A 17,943-nucleotide genomic window follows, 5' to 3' on the forward strand; every position below is an offset into this window, starting at 1 on the left:
GCCAGTGAGATCAAGCCACCCAGAAGAGATGAACCAGACTCCCAGCCTTTTCTGGAGAGACATCAAAGGCTTAACCCTTGGCTATAGAATTTCAAAATAAAGTCCATTGTGCTTCCTTCTGGAAAGCTCAGTCAGCCAAGCCCAATTAGGGCTCTAGAGAGTTACCTGGGACTTTTTCCTGGATGAAATGGTATTAACCCAAGCTCTAATCTTTACTCAATCATTCAATGCTGAAGAAGTACCCACAGTATCACTGGAAGACAGAGAATATCCCACCCAAGTATTAATTCAAGTAAATATGTGTAAAGTATCATTTATGTCCTTGGAAGAAAACAATTACATTCAACTCAAGAAGGATTGTTGAATGTCTGCTAAGTACCAGGTGTCTAGGACATTCAAGATAGCAAGCTTGTCTTCAGTCAGAAAGACTTGATTTCAATTTCTCCTTTGATTCATTCTAGCTGTATGACTCTGGGCAAGTCACACACCCTTTCAATGGACGCCTTAAGTAACTCAGTCAAACTAACAGGAATCAATTTGTAGAAGGAATTCCCCCAAGTCAATTCCCTAAAACAAAGATCACAAATCTGGATCTGCTGTCCCTCTAAAAAGTACAAGCAAAAGCAAAAAATAAAAATGGAAAGGCCCTCTGGGCTATGAATTGAATGTACAAAGAACAAAGACAAAACTCCTTGTCATCAGGGAGCTTATGTTCTCTTGAGATTATAAAAGATATAACATGAACATAAATAGTCAATTTTTAAAGTAATTTTGATGTAGAGATGAGCTCTATTAAGAGAATCAAGGGATATAGAATATTTTCTTTATAAAGAGTAGCATATGATCAGAGCTTTTTAGAAAATTAGAGCTTCCCAAGAGACAAGTAAAGGATACAATACCTGAGCAAGGACCTGGAGGTGGGGGATTCAATTTCATGTATAGAAAATAAAAAAGTTGGTTTGCTTTTAAAGGACTACAGTGTGCTGGAACCATATTACAATAGGAGTTAAGCCAAATTGAGGAATCCATGTTTTAAACCAGAGGTAGTAGGGAACCATTGAGACTTCTTAAGCACAGGAGTCACATGGCCATACCCTTATTTAGAAATACCACTTTGGTTTCTGTATAGATGATTAGACAGGTATTAATGAGAACCTGGATTAAGGTTTGGTTTATGCATGTAGATATAAAAGTTGTTATGAAAGCAACACCTGACAACTTGTTAGATGGAAAGGAAAATATTTTTCTACCAGTACCTAAAATTACACCATTACCAAGCTCTAAAGAGAGATTGAAGGTTGTGTTAGTTAACCTAACAGTTAAGTTGAAGATGTGCATCTGATTTTTCATACATGTGTGACCTTGGTTAGTCATCTCATCTCTTTGGGACTCAATTTCCTCATTTGTAAAATGAGGGGGCTGAACTAGTTAGCCAAGTTCATTCTAGAACTGTGGTCATATAAGTATATGTTCCTTTGGATTAAAGATTGATTTCAGTTGTTGCCATATTTGAACATTCAAAAGCCCTAGGATGAAAAAGCATTAAGTCGCAAACATCTTAGCATGAATGAGTTTATTGTTCTCCCAGCCAAAAGAAAATGCAGCAGCTGGATGGGGGGGCGGGAGCTTCAAAATGGCTAATGGAGAAGAAAAAGGGGGCCTCAAGAACAAATAGAAGTCACCTGGAACATTCCCAGTCGGCTTCTCAGTTTGACTTAAAACAAGGGGGAGCAATAGAGAGCAAGAACTCCCCCCTTTAGTCCTCCTTCTAGGGAAATCAAGGAATCAGCTATGGAATTTGTATCTGAGTTGGAGAAAATGGAAAATATTTGCAGCAAAAAAAAAAAAAAAAAAAAAAAAAGAAATCCTGACTTGGCCTTGGCATTCCTAACCAAATTCCAATTCAGAAACTCACTTGGGTCAACCTGGAAAGTCTTGTGTAATTCCCCTGATTTGAACTCCAGATTGGGAAAACCTTGTCATCTCAGCTCAATGTCTCAAGGCAAAGGAGGAGCTGAATTAACTTCAATTTGAAAGGGAGAGCAAAACCCAGGCAGGAAAGGTTATTTGGAATGACATGAAAAGACATGATAGATCCGTGAGGCTATTTGATAATTCCCAATGTGAATACCCGTTCCACTAAAACAGAATGTAACCCATTTGTGCCTCAGTTAACTATAGCCTGAGACTCACAGGATGAAGTGATCAGGTCTCACAGTTGTTAAATATTCAAGGTAGGGGTTAAAAAATATCTCTTCCCGACTTCCAGACCAGAATTCTAACTACTAAGCCACTTTGGCTAATTTCAGGAGCATCGAGATAACCAAATGCATCTGAGAGCTCTTGTTTGGGAGTTCCCATCAATTGTGGAAATTAAAAGCCATCCATGTTTGTCAGTTGTGGGCAATTATTGTTCATTCTCTTCCTTAAGAATAAGATTCTTCCTCAAAATAGGAATCCATACTCGAATCAAAGTTATTTATTTAGTCACTCAATAACTACATATCAAGTGTTTGCTATGAACTAGGCAAGATGCAAAAGATCGTTATAACATGACTCAGATCTTTATAAAACAAAGCCTAGGAGAGAAAAGACATATCCTTGATACAACTGTTGTTAATGAATACTTTATGGTTATTTATTAGTGAATAATTGAGTTGCAGTTATTTTTCAGTTGGGTCTAATTCTTCACAACTCCATTTGAGGTTGTTTTTTTTGGTAGAGATACTAGATTGGTTCGCCAATTCCTTCTCTAGCTCATTTTACATATGAGGAAACAAGCAAACAGGATTCAGAGACTTGCTCAGGGTCACACAGCTTTGTAAGTCTAGGAGACTGAGATCAGATTTTAACTAAGGAAAATAAGTTTTCCCGACTCCAAGCCCAGTGTACTATAAGCTATGGCGCCATTTAACTACTGTGATCTCAGAGATTAGTAATTCATCTAATTTGGCTAGAAATGTGAAAGATGACTAATGGAAAAAATCACCTTTAAAAGACAGATTAGAGCTGGATTATGAATACCAAACAAATGAGTTTCTATCTGATGCTAGAAGTAATAAGGAGCCACTGAGGCTTCTGGAGCCATGAACTACCATTTCTAGCTAGGCTTTGGGAATAGAGAGTTGGCAACTGTGTGGAGAACGGATTGTAGAAGAGAGGCCAAATGCAGACAGTTCAATCAAAACAAGGTGATGTGGACCTAGACTGGGCTAATTGTGGTATCAGTGATGATTGAAGAGGAAGGGGATCACAATTCTGTTATTCTGAGCTTGGGAAGAGTTTCCCAAGGGATGTGGCATTTTAGTTGAGTTTTAGATAATGGACAGAACTTCATTAGAAAATGGGTGGTATGTCTGGAAAAGCTGTGAACAAAAATATGGGAGGCAGGGGAGAGGAAAACATTCATGGATGAGTAATTCAGTTTGAATGGAATGGAGAGTATATCAAAAATGTTAAACATTTATTCTATACTGGGGGCAACCCAGTGGTGTGGAAGATAGAGCACTGGATCTGAAGAAAGAAGACTAGTTCAAATCCAACCTCAGACACCTACTAGCTGTGTGACTCTGAACTTAACCCTCCTTACCTCGATTTCCTCATCTGTAAATTGAGCTGGAAAAGGAAACAGCAAGCCACTCTAGTATCACTCCCAAGAAAACTCCAGAAAGGAGTCAGAGTCAGGCATGACTAAAATGGTTGAACAATGAAAATACTTTGTACCAAGGCACTGCATTGCTTGCCAGTATGGAGGTGTTCTGTAAATAATTTCAAGTAAAGTTAGAAAGATGTGTCAGGCTTAGGGATTTGGTTCTGACGTCCCACCCACCTCCATTAAAATTATACACAGGGCCATTCTTAGGGAAGGAGGAAGAGGCAAGGGTAGCACCCAATGTCCTCCTCAAAACCACTTCCCTCATATCCCAATGGCTGTCTTATTCAATCATTTCTAAGGTCTCTGGTTCCTCAGGGACCCCAAAGCATCAGACCAAGGGCAACTGAATATGCCCTAGGGAGAACTAACATCCAATGCACAAAAAACCAATCGATATCTCATGAAGGGCAATGACTTGTTTGCTGAACCCTAACCTTCCTTTCAAAGCACATCAGTGGGTTTTCCAGGAACATGACTAGGGGCAGTGGGGATGTCATAAATCATCAGGTTTCTATGCCGATAAATTAAAAATAACTTTCCTTTCCAGAAAAGGAAGCAGGCCGAGCCTGAACAATTAATATAGCAAGATGGCACACAGCAGAAGACTGAGTATAGTCAGTGCTTAATAAAGGCTTGTTGAATAGAAATTGTCTAAAAATAACCTGCTATCATTTCAATCAGGAAGGTCATTCTGGGATGTTTCTCCTTCATCTCTGCTGACAACTGCAAATGACTTAGAGGCAAGAAATAGCAGAAGAAAAAAAAAAAAAAGATGCCCACAGCATGCATGTATTTCTGGAAAAAGAAAATGGACTGGCCTAAAAGTAAGGGAAAGAGTGGCTCAGGCCTGCCCAGGTCACCAAAGAATATAAAAATATCTAAAGGAAGGCCTGCAGTGCAGAAGAAATGGAATGGGGGGAATAGACAAATAAAGATAAGTAGGAAAAATCTTAGATGACCAAGGATGAGGGAAGAGAAAATCTGTATTTAGGGTAGCACTAAATCCCAGTATCTAAGAGTCAGGAATCAACCTCTCCACAAAGTTTACAGTTGTCCCATCTGAAAATAAAACAGAAAAAAAGATCAATCTTTATGATAGCCTTTTAGGCTCTTAAAAAAAAAAAAAATCAGATTTCATATCTCCAGAATCCCAGAATGTTAAAAGCCACTAATTGCAACCTTTACCTCCAGACATAATGCCCAACAATTAACCAACAATACTTTGCTTGAAGATCTTTAATAAATGGGAGCCGATTACCACTAGGGCATCAGTTTCCACATTTGATTAGATCTAGTTATTGGGACAGGGGATAGGATCCCATGGTAACTTCCCTTTAACCATGCGCATCAGCATTTCCTCTGCAACTTAAATTCATAGTTTCCTCAGGCATTAAGAGGTGGGGTGACTTCCCCAGGATCCCACAAGATATGTCAAAGGCAAGAATTATGGCAGGTATCTCTATCTGTCATGCCATGGTGCCCAATTGTAAATGAGCATGTGAATTTCTGGCGTTTTTCCTCCTTTCAAACCTTAAATTGTCTCTTTGCACCAGCCACTTATGGCTCATGTTTCCATCCAAGTATCTTTATTGCCAAAGGAGTTACTTGATCAAGCCAAGTTCAATCAGTCACTCCCATGGGGCCTAGTTTCTTTTGAATCCTATCCTGCTGTGTCACTTTGAATAAAAATAATAGCATAATATGATATCCCAAGATGTCATAATACAAGGAAAAGTCAAGTCAAATCAACAAGTAGATATTGGATACTTACTATGTACCAGGCATGGTGCTAAGTGCCGGGGATATGATGAGAGGCAAAAACATCTCTTCCCTTCAAGACTTCAGAATGGAATGGGAGAAGGCAGGCTAATAATTACATATAAACCAGATATGTATTAGATAAAGTGGAGTTAATCTCAGACAGAAGATACTAGCATTAAGAAGAAAGGGGAAAGGCTTCTTAAAGAGTGTAAGATTTAAAGGAATCCAGGAGGAAGGGATAAGTGAAAAATACAGGCACAAAAATGGAATTTAGCATGGAGGAAAAAAAAAAAAAACAAAAAAAACAAAAAACAAAAAAACAGCCGGGCAGCCAGTTCTGAATCACATCTCAAAAAGTCTCTTCATACTAGGGCCTTCCCTCAGTTTGCTATCTCCAATTTATCCACAGGGTAAATGCTCACAAGGTGGCCAGAAAAAACAATACAAGTACATTTAGACCTTTAGAATTGATTGTATGTCATGGGAGACACTGGCACAAGAGAGAAGGTTCTGCGTGTGCTCTGAGAAAAGCAGAATTGGCTGCTCACAGAAGAACCAAATTAGAGAATCCACCTGAAATGTTCACAGGATCCGTTTATGTCCGACCTCTGGCAGAGCATTCCAAGATCAGCCACAGTCAGACACACTACCTTAAGTCTAGCATAGAGATTTCATTTTGGTCTTCAAGAATGAAGGACAACAGGGGCAGCTAGGTAGCTCAGTCAGAAGGACCTGAATTCAAATCTGGTCCCAGATACTTAACATTTCCTAGCTGTGTGACCTTGAGGCAAAAAAAAAAAAAAAAAAAAAAAAAAATTAAGCAACAAACCATCTTCAATTTATCTTATATGTAGCTTGTTTGTAAATAAGTATGTGCATATTGTCTTGAGGACAGAGACTATCTTCTGCTTTTCTTTCTGTTCCTTTAGTGGACACAACAAGCACTTAAAGAATGCTTAATCATTCATGATTCACAAACCAAAGTTTATAAGCATGAGCACTGAATAAATGCCTCGTCAGTCCTCCAGCTCATGAAGTAGAAGGAATACTAATCTTGAAGTCATGAATCCTGGGAATATACTCAGCATTGGGTTAAGATCACAGCCACAAAACTAGCTCAATTAAAAGAAAGGAAGTCTGGTATAATGGAGAGAGTCAGCCTTGAATCCAAGATAGGCATCAGTTCAAATTCTATTTCTGACACATGGGGAACCTGAGGAAGTAGTCTAGTTACTCAATGTTCTATGCTGCTTGTAGAGAAGGTACCAACCAACATTGGTGGAAGGTCCTCATCTTAGAGTTGTATTAATGGTACTGATGAAATCAGATGTACAGTGCCTGACTTAGAGTTCTTTATTGCTTTAAAATTCTATTGGATTTGTTGGTTTGCAGAGGGGAAAAGTAGCAAATCCCACTAAGAGGAATAATGGAATGGTTAATGTTAAGGAAATTGGCGGCCTGAACTTATTCTTGGAAAACTTCATGTGAAAAAAGAACACATCAGTAGTCTTTTGAAATGCATTTGAACCTGGCTTTGGGAGAGAAATGATCTTGTAAACCCAATAAAGATGATTGGTATTGTCAACACAAGGCAGAAATAACAGTCAGTGACCCTGAAAATTCCATTTGACTGGGTCATAAGTCATTCTCAGATGTTACCATTCTGTACCAGAACTCCTCAGTCTCAAGAGGCTAATCTTGAGATTTATATTCCAAGTAGCTCCAAAGTGATGCTTTCTTCCTCCTCTATCCCCCCATCAGTTTTATGCCCATCTCTGTCCTCCCCCCAAAAAAATTACATGAGCATTTTATCTTTTTGGTATAAGATTAGTAAATCTTCTGGGAGGAGGCTTGGATTTGTATTTGGACTTTCTGGATCAGACAACTCTACTTTTGTCATAATAAAAGCATCTCAGAGTTCGAGGGATTTAGAGTTAAAAAGGGCTTGGAGATCAGAGAACACAGAATTTTTAAAGTGATGGTAAAAGACATGGGGAGTCAGATGACCTGAGTTTGAATCATTTCCTATTAATGACTTTGCAAGTGTCAGCCTCTTAAAGTCTCATTTTCCTCATTTGTAAAATGAATCCAATGACTTACTCACTTCCAATGTCTTTCCCTCTTCAAAATCTATAGGGAGAATTTGGGTATTTTCTAATGATTCCAAAAAGACAACTTTTATTCAAACACATGCTTGAAAAATAATTCCCATTATAATTTAGCTGATGTGTCACAGTCTCTGCTGAAAGACCTCTATGGAGGTGGGGAAGTCAGTACTTCTTAAGGTAGTCTATTTCCTTTTCTCATTATTAAGAAGATTTTTCCTTAAAATTCTTTTGCTGAAAAATTCCATCCATGAATTATAATACAGTTTAAAATCTGGTACTGCTAAATCTCTCTTTTACTACTAGTTCTGTCATCTGGGGCCAAGTAGAACTAACCTAATTTTCTTCAATTGGATTGCCTTAACACTAAAATCTGGGTAGAGTAACCTACTTTTCTTCTGTTACCTTTGATTTATTATTAGTCCCAAATTTAGCAGTTCTCAGAGGGAAAAAGTAGAAGTCAAAGAAGAAGATGGCCAAGGACGTATGCTAGGCGATAGCAGAAACAGGATTCCAGCCTATATCTTTGGACCCTACGATTGAGATCCCATACTTCTAAGGCAGTGTATGTGAAATTCAAATTGAATATGAATCTCCTCTACAATATACTCACAAGTGACCATCCATCCTCCCAATTCATAAATCCTAGTGATGGAAAACAAGGAACATAGAATCACAGGATTCTAGAATGGGAAAGAATCTCAGCAGTGCAATCCAGAGCTGAACAAGAATCTTCCTTACAATAGACACAAGTGTAGTTAAAAGCAGAAATATTGAGAATCCATTTCAGATCATAATGAAATAAAACATTAAGTAAGGGAGCAAGTAAATATAGATTCAAATCTAGCTGGAGATTAAAGAGCCTAATCATAAAGAAAGAAAAAACCAAATCATAAAATAATAAAAGTAACAATTAGAGAAAAAATTATATCTACATGTTATATCAATAAAATCAAGATGAAACTAATGAATTAGGTATAAAATTAAGTCTTTTAAATTGTATGATTATATCAATAGATGAAAAAAAGCTTTTGATATAATCATGTGATTTTTAAAAAAAACTTTATTGAAATCAATTAAAAACACTTAGAAGTATTGGTATATATATATATATATATATATATATATATATATATATATATATATATATACACACATACTTATGTGTGTGTGAAATGGTACCTTTCTCTAGCATGGGGTAGAGAGGAAGGGAAATTTCAGAATTTTAAATATAATAAAATTTATTTTAATTATTAAAAAAAAACTCTTGAAAATTAGAATGAACTAAATAGAAAAAGTTACAGAATTAAGAATATTAAAAAGCAAAATAAAAATCAGAAGACAAGGAAAAGAGGAAATTTAGGTTTTCACTTATTTAAAAAAAAAAAACTGATCTATATAATAGGTAAGAGAAAAATAATGAAGGAATCATCAGAAAACTAAATTTTATGAAATAACTCAATAGCCTGAATAGCACATTCCAATAAAATATTGCCAAAACCCCCCTCAACTATATTAGAATGTGAAGGAAATATGAAAAAATAAAGATTCTATGAATTATTTCCTGAAAGAAAAACCACAGAAATATCCGTCAAAATCCAAAAATTTCAAGTTAAATAAAAAATACTACATGAAGTCAGAAAGAATTCAGGTATTAAAGAATTATAGTCAAGATCACATAAGACTTGTCAACTACACATAAAAAGAAAAGAAAACGATATATGTCAAGACAAAATACAAAAGAATTCCTTAAAACCAAGAATAATTTACTTAACAAAACTTAGACTATTCCCAGGGAGAAAATTGGACTTGGTGAATTAGAGGAATTTCCTGAATTCCAGATGAAAAGATAGAACTAACTAAAACCTTTGAAATGAAAATACAAAAGTCAAATTGTACCCCAAAATTTAAATACTTTGAAAAGTTAAAAGGAAATATGATGAGAGAGTAATTAGTCTTATAGGAAGAGAATAAGAAATGAAGCTATTAAGGTCTGGATAGAACAAGTGTCAGAATTAAAAATCAAGTCAAATCAATATTAATCATTAATTATATACCAGGCACTTTGTATATTTTTGAGCAGCTCTTGGGCACAGTGAATAGATTCAGAAAAGCTCATCTTCTCGAGTTCAAATCTGGCTTCAGAAACATCCTAGCTATGTGCCTCACTTAATGATGTTTGCTTCAGTTTCCCCATCTAAAAAAATGAGTTAAAGAAGAAAATGGCAAACCACTGTAGTATGTTTGCCAAGGAGACCCCAAATAGGGTCATACAACTAGACATGAGTGAAAACCAAGTAACAGTAACAATATACACAAAGAAAGGCCTTCAAGGAATTCACATTATAATGTGGCGGACAACAAACTGTGCACGCACAAGATATAGATACACTTACACAGCTCCTTTCATCTATGATTATGTAACTGCATCTATATGATCATATATGTTAATTGGCAGGTATTCAGAAACCTTAAAGATAGTTTGTTCCTCAGATCAAGCAAAAGCAAAAATTGATCTAATTAAAAGAGATAAGAAAGGTAACTACATCCTGCTAAAGGGCAGCATAAACAATGAAGCAATATCAATATTAAACATATATGCACCAAGTGGTATGGCATCCAACTTCCTAAAGGAGAAGTTAAGAGAGTTGCAAGAAGAAATAGACAACAAAACTGTAATAGTGGGAGATCTCAACCTTGCACTCTCAGAATTAGACAAATCAAACCACAAAACAAATAAGAAAGAAATTAAAGAAGTAAATAGAATATTAGAAAAATTAGGTATGTTGGATCTTTGGAGAAAATGAATGGAGATAGAAAGGAATATACTTTCTTCTCAGCAGTTCATGGAACCTATTCAAAAATTGACCATATATTAGGACATAAAGACCTCAAAATTAAATGCAAGAAAGCAGAAATAGTAAATGCTTTCTTTTCAGATCATGATGCAATAAAAACTACATTCAACAAAAAGTTAGGGGGAAATAGACCAAAAAGTAATTGGAAACTAAACAATCTCATCTTAAAGAATGATTGGGTGAAGCAGCAAATTATAGATACAATTAATAATTTCACTCAAGATAATGACAATGATGAGACATCATACCAAAATTTGTGGGATGCAGCCAAAGCGGTAATAAGAGGGAATTTTATATCCTTAGAGGCTTACTTGAATAAAACAGAGAAAGAAAAGATTAATGAATTGGGCTTGCAACTAAAAAAACTAAAAAAAGACCAAATTAAAAACCCCCAATCAAATACTAAATTGGAAATTCTAAAATTAAAAGGAGAAATTAAAAATATTGAAAGTAAAAAAACTATTGAACTAATTAATAAAACTAAGAGTTGGTTCTATGAAAAAGCCAATAAAATAGATAAGCCTTTGGTAAATCTGATTAGAAAAAGGAGGGAGGAAAATGAAATTAGTAGTCTTAAAAATGAAAAGGGAGAACTTTCCACCAATGAAGAGGAAATTAGAGAAATAATAAGGAGTTATTTTGCTCAACTTTATGCCAATAAATTTGATAACCTAAGTGAAATGGATGACTACCTCCAAAAATATAGACTTCCCAGACTAACAGAGGAGGAAGTAAATTGCTTGAATAGTCCCATTTCAGAAAAAGAAATAGAACAGGCAATTAAACAACTCCCTAAGAAAAAATCCCCAGGACCAGATGGATTTACATGTGAATTTTACCAAACATTTAAAGAACAATTGGCCCCAATGCTATATAAATTATTTGATAAAATAGGGAATGAAGGAGTCCTACCAAATTCCTTCTATGACACAGACATGGTACTGATACCTAAACCAGGTAGGCTGAAAACAGAGAAAGAAAATTATAGACCAATCTCCCTAATGAATATTGATGCTAAAATCTTAAATAAGATATTAGCAAAAAGACTACAGAAAATCATCTCCAAGATAATACACTATGATCAAGTAGGATTTATACCAGGAATGCAGGGCTGGTTCAATATTAGGAAAACTATCAATATAATTGGCCATGTTAATAACCAAATTAACAAAAACCATATGATCATCTCAATAGATGCAGAAAAAGCATTTGATAAAATCCAACATCCATTCCTATTAAAAACACTTGAGAGTATAGGAATAAATGGACTTTTCCTTAAAATAATCAGCAGCATCTATTTAAAACCATCAGTAAGCATCATATGTAATGGAGACAAACTGCAACCATTCCCAATAAGATCTGGAGTGAAACAAGGTTGCCCACTATCACCGTTACTATTTAATATTGTATTAGAAACGCTAGCTATAGCAATAAGAGCTGAGAAAGAGATTAAAGGAATAAGAATAAGTTACCAAAACTATTTGGTATTGGCTAAGGAATAGATTAGGTGATCAGTGGAATAGATTAGGTTCAAGGGACAAAACAGTCAACAAATATAGCAACCTAGTCTTTGACAAACCCAAAGATCCCAGCTTTTGGGATAAGAACTTACTGTTTGATAAAATTGCTGGGAAAATTGGAAACTAATATGGCAGAAACTAGGCATTGATCCATACTTAACGCCGTACAGCAAGATAAGGTCAAAATGGGTTCATGACCTAGGCATAAAGAATGAAATTATTAATAAATTAGAGGAACATAGGATAGTTTACCTCTCAGACCTGTGGAAGGGAAGGTCTTTATGACCAAAGCAGAAGTAGAATCATTACTGATCACAAAATAGAAAATTTCGATTATACCAAACTGAAAAGTTTTTGTACAAAACAAAACTAATGCAGACAAGATTAGAAGGAAGCAATAAACTGGGAAAATATTTTACAGTCAAAGGTTCTGATAAAGGCCTCATTTCCAAAATATATAGAGAATTAACTCTAATTTATAAAAATCAAGCCATTCTCAATTGAAAAATGGTCAAAGGATATGAACAGACAATTCTCAGATGAAGAAATTGAAACTATATCTAGTCATATGAAAAGATGCTCCAAGTCATTATTAATCAGAGAAATGCAAATTAAGACAACTCTAAGATACCACTACACACCTGTCAGATTGCCTAAAATGACAGGAAAAAATAATGATGATTGTTGGAGGGGATGCGGGAAAACTGGGACATTGATGCATTGTTGGTGGAGTTGTGAACGAATCCAACCATTTTGGAGAGTAGTTTGGAACTATGCTCAAAAGTTATCAAACTGTGCATACCCTTTGATCCAGCAGTGTTACTACTGGGATTATATCCCAAAGAGATTATAAAGAAGGGAAAGGGACCTGTATGTGCACGAATGTTTGTGGCAGCCCTTTTTGTAGTGGCTAGAAACTGGAAACTGAATGGATGTCCATCAGTTGGAGAATGGCTGAATAAACTGTGGTATATGAAAATTGTGGAATATTACTGTTCTGTAAGAAATGACCAACAGGATGATTTCAGAAAGGCCTGGAGAGACTTACACGAACTGATGCTGAGCGAAATGAGCAGGACCAGGAGATCATTATATACTTCAACAACAATACTAGATGATGACCAGTTCTGATGGATCAGGCCATCCTCAGCAACAAGATTAACCAAATCATTTCTAATGGAGCAATAATGAACTGAACTAGCTATGCCCAGAAAAATAACTCTGGGAGATGACTAAAAACCATTACATTAAATTCCCAATCCCTATATTTATGCACACATGCATTTTTGATTTCCTTCACAAGCTAATTGTAAAATAATTCAGAGTCTGATTCTTTTTGTACAGCAAAATAATGTTTTGGTCATGTATACTTATTGTGTATCTAAGTTATATTTTAATATATTTAACATCTACTGGTCATCCTGCCATCTAGGGAGGGGTGGGGTAAGAGGTGAAAAATTGGAACAAGAAGTTTGGCAATTGTTAATGCTGTAAAGTTACCCATGTATATATCCTGTAAATAAAAGGCTATTAAATTAAAAAAAAAAGGAATAAGAATAGGCAATGAGGAAACCAAATTATCACTCTTTGCCGATGACATGATGGTATACTTAGAGAACCCCAGAGATTCTGCTAAAAAGTTATTAGAAATAATCCACAACTTTAGCAAAGTTGCTGGTTATAAAATAAACCCACATAAGTCATCAGCATTCTTATATATCACTAACAAAATCCAACAGTCAGAGTTACAAAGAGAAATTCCATTTAAAGTAACTACTGATAATATAAAATATTTAGGAATCTATCTGCCAAGGGAAAATCAGAAACTTTATGAGCAAAATTACAGACCACTTTTCACACAAATTAAGTCTGATCTAACCAATTGGAAAAATATTAAATGCTCTTGGATAGGGCGAGCAAATATAATAAAGATGACAATATTACCTAAACTAATCTATTTATTTAGCGCTATACCAATCAGACTCCCAAAAAACTATTTTAATGACCTAGAAAAAATAACAACAAAGTTCATATGGAAAAACAAAAGGTCAAGAATTTCAAGGGAATTAATGAAAAAAAAATCAAATGATGGTGGCTTAGCTGTACCAGATCTAAAATTATATTATAGAGCAGCAGTTACCAAAACTATTTGGTATTGGCTAAGGAATAGATTAGTTGATCAGTGGAATAGATTAGGTTCAAGGGATAAAACAGTCAACAAATATAGCAACCTAGTCTTTGACAAACCCAAAGATCCCAGCTTTTGGGATAAGAACTTACTGTTTGATAAAAATTGCTGGGAAAATTGGAAACTAATATGGCAGAAACTAGGCATTGATCCATACTTAACGCCGTACACCAAGATAAGGTCAAAATGGGTTCATGACGTAGGCATAAAGAATGAAATTATTAATAGAGGAACACAGGGTAGTTTACCTCTCAGACCTATGGAAGGGGAAGGACTTTATGACCAAAGCAGAACTAGAGATCATTACTGATCACAAAATAGAAAATTTCGATTATACCAAACTGAAAAGTTTTTGTACAAACAAAACTAATGCAGACAAGATTAGAAGGGAAGCAATAAACTGGGAAAATATTTTTACAGTCAAAGGTTCTGATAAAGGCCTCATTTCCAAAATATATAGAGAATTAACTCTAATTTATAAAAAATCAAGCCATTCTCCAATTGAAAAATGGTCAAAGGATATGAACAGACAATTCTCAGATGAAGAAATTGAAACTATTTCTAGTCATATGAAAAGATGCTCCAAGTCATTATTAATCAGAGAAATGCAAATTAAGACAACTCTAAGATACCACTACATACCTGTCAGATTGGCTAAGATGACAGGAAAAAATAATGATGATTGTTGGAGGGGATGCGGGAAAACTGGGACATTGATGCATTGTTGGTGGAGTTGTGAACGAATCCAACCATTTTGGAGAGTAGTTTGGAACTATGCTCAAAAAGTTATCAAACTGTGCATACCCTTTGATCCAGCAGTGTTACTACTGGGATTATATCCCAAAGAGATTATAAAGAAGGGAAAGGGACCTGTATGTGCACGAATGTTTGTGGCAGCCCTTTTTGTAGTGGCTAGAAACTGGAAACTGAATGGATGTCCATCAGTTGGAGAATGGCTGAATAAATTGTGGTATATGAAAATTATGGAATATTACTGTTCTGTAAGAAATGACCAACAGGATGATTTCAGAAAGGCCTGGAGAGACTTACACGAACTGATGCTGAGTGAAATGAGCAGGACCAGGAGATCATTATATACTTCAACAACAATACTAGATGATGACCAGTTCTGATGGATCAGGCCATCCTCAGCAACGAGATCAACCAAATCATTTCTAATGGAGCAGTAATGAACTGAACTAGCTATACCCAGAAAAAGAACTCTGGGAGATGACTAAAAACCATTACATTGAATTCCCAATCCCTATATTTATGCCCACCTGCATTTTTGATTTCCTTCACAAGCTAATTGTACAATATTTCAGAGTCTGATTCTTTTTATACAGCAAAATAATGTTTTTGTCATGTATACTTATTGTGTATCTAATTTATACTTTAATGTATTTAACATCTACTGGTCATCCTGCCATCTAGGGGAGGGGGTGGGGGGTAAGAGGTGAAAAATTGGAACAAGAGGTTTGGCAATTGTTAATGCTGTAAAGTTACCCATGCATATAACCTGTAAATAAAAGGCTATTAAATTTAAAAAAAAAAAAAAGATAGTTTGTTCTATTTTGATAACTGTATTATTTTAGGGTCTTTTTCAGAAGGTGTTCCATGAATTCTTTCAACACCTATTTTGCCTTCCAGTTCTATTACTTCTGGGCAGTTCTCTTTGATGGTTTCCTGTAAAATAGTATCTAGGCTCTTTTTTTCCCCCCATCATAATTTTTGGGTAGTCCAATGATCCTCAGGTTCTCTATCCTAGATCTCTCTTCCAGGTCTGTTGTTTTTCCAAGTAAATATTTGACATTTTTCCCCCCCAATATTTAATTTTTTGTTTTGTTTTGCTTGACTGATTCTTGAGGTCTCAATGAATCAGTCATTTCTATTTGTTCAGTTCTGATTTTTAGTGGGTTATTTTCTTCATTAGTTTTTTTTTTTTTTTTTAAACACACACTTCTTTTTGTATATGTTCAATTGAGTTTTTAAATGAGTTGTTTTGCTCTATGGAGGGTTTTTTTTTAGCGAGTTATTTTCTTTTTCCAATTCACAAATTCTGTTTCCCTGCACTTCTTGGGAGTTTTTTTTTTTTTTTTTTACCTTTTCCAATTCACCTTTCAGGAAGTTGTTGCTCTCATGCATAGCTTCTCTTTCCTTTCCCCATTTTTCTTCAAGTTCTCTTTTAAGGTTTTTAATAGTCTCTTCTAGGAGAGCCTTTTGTATTGGGGACCAACAATTGTCTGGAGATCATCTGCTATTAGTCTCTTCAGGGTTGAAAAGCTGCTCTTTTTCTGTATAGAAACTATCTCCTTTTGATTTTTTTTTTTTTTTAACTCTTTTTGTTAAAGCCTATAAAGTCTGCCTTCAGGGCCAGGAGGTTACCAGTTTCCTCTGCAGAGGAGTGAAAGGTGTATGGACAGTTAGCTGTCCTGCCAGCTGGCTACAAAAAACAGCAAGGTACTGGAGTGTTCTGGGAAAGAGTCCCCCACTCAGAAACTCAGGCCTTCAGGGCTGAGCTGGGAAAGTGCCCTGCAAAGAATCCCTGCTGTGTGGGATAATAATTGCCCTGGGGCTAGAGACTGAGCAGTGAGAGTTTCACTACCCCAAGCCAAAGCCCACCCTGGAGCTGTGAATATTAGCAGCTGAACAGTGAATGGCCCTGCAGGACTGGAATTGTCTCTGCCCTGGGAAGCACAGTCCTGCTGGGGAAGTTCCATCGCCCCAGGCCAAGTCCACTGTGCTGATTAGAAGCTGCCCAGGCTATTCCCCCCTGCCCTGCAGCTTTGTAACTGCCCCTGAAAAAGCCACTGAAATGCAGGATGTGGCTGCGTTACAGTCTGCCTGAGTCACTTCCGGGTTTGAGTGGTTACAGCCAGATCTTGTTAGGTTCTGCATTTTTTAGAGTACCCTCTGTTTTAGGTTTTAATTTATCTGCCAGTTTACTGCTTTGTAATCAAGACAGAACAGTTAGCCTATAGCAGAGGCGTCTCTATAACTTCTCTAGCCCCTGCCCCTGGTCTGCTCAGGAGATAATAGTATCTCGCTGCCTGTGCTAGTCTGTTCCTGGCCCCTCAGGATTGTAAGGGGCTGAGGCTTGAGTTGATGCACTGAGGTCCTAAGCATGTAAGGCTAAATATTAATTGGACCATACTCTATTAATATATATGCTTGGAGAAAGAATGGCCCCCGCCTACTCTTTGTGCAAGTCCTGATGTGTTGTATAGGAAATGACGATTTTGGTGGGTGGAGGCAAAGAGGCAGGAAGAGAGGCGAGGAGAGACTGCTGGCTGGCTTATTGTTGTAGCTGCACACATTGCTATCGTGATACCCTTTCACTTTTGATCCCCCTTCACCTCTACTAAGAATAAAGATTGAAGATTTTCCCTTAACCTGAATTCCTGACTCCAGCTGATTTTAAAAATGTGGTCATCACACAGGACAAACCTTTCCTGGCGATCTTCCAGATCATCTTTGGCTGGTAAGTTGTAATGCTTCTAATCTTCATGAATTTAAGCAGTGAAGAGCTATTTTTGAGACTGAATTTAATAGTTGGTTGAGGAGATGAGAGGAACTTAAAAAGTCGCACGTGCCTTCTCCGCCATCTTGGCTCCAGCTCCCCTGTTAGCTTTCTATTTTGAAAACTTTAAATGAAAAAAGAAAAGGGGGGAAGTGTAAAATAATAGTAACAACAACACAGATACTATATAAACATTAATTATTATGTGCCAGGCACTTTATAAATATTATCTCATTTGATCTTCACAACAACCTTGGTAGTATTTATTTATTTATTTTGCTGCTGGTAGTATTTATTAACAAAACTTTGTAAGTGAAGAAACTGGAGTAAATAGGG

General features: G+C 36.1%; 1 long non-coding RNA gene across 3 annotated transcripts in view; it reads left to right on the forward strand.

The window, feature by feature from the left end:
* The first annotated feature begins 17,527 nt into the window (after positions 1–17,527).
* Positions 17,528–17,943, forward strand: part of LOC116421234 — a 64,857-nt gene continuing 64,441 nt past the window's right edge. For all 3 annotated transcript variants that reach the window (XR_004231538.1, XR_004231536.1, XR_004231537.1), the window contains exon 1: positions 17,528–17,568. This is a non-coding gene — a long non-coding RNA (uncharacterized LOC116421234). The remainder of the gene's footprint in view (positions 17,569–17,943) is intronic.

The sequence above is a fragment of the Sarcophilus harrisii genome, chromosome 2, assembly GCF_902635505.1.
Source record: "Sarcophilus harrisii chromosome 2, mSarHar1.11, whole genome shotgun sequence".
Taxonomy (NCBI): Eukaryota; Metazoa; Chordata; class Mammalia; order Dasyuromorphia; family Dasyuridae; genus Sarcophilus; species Sarcophilus harrisii.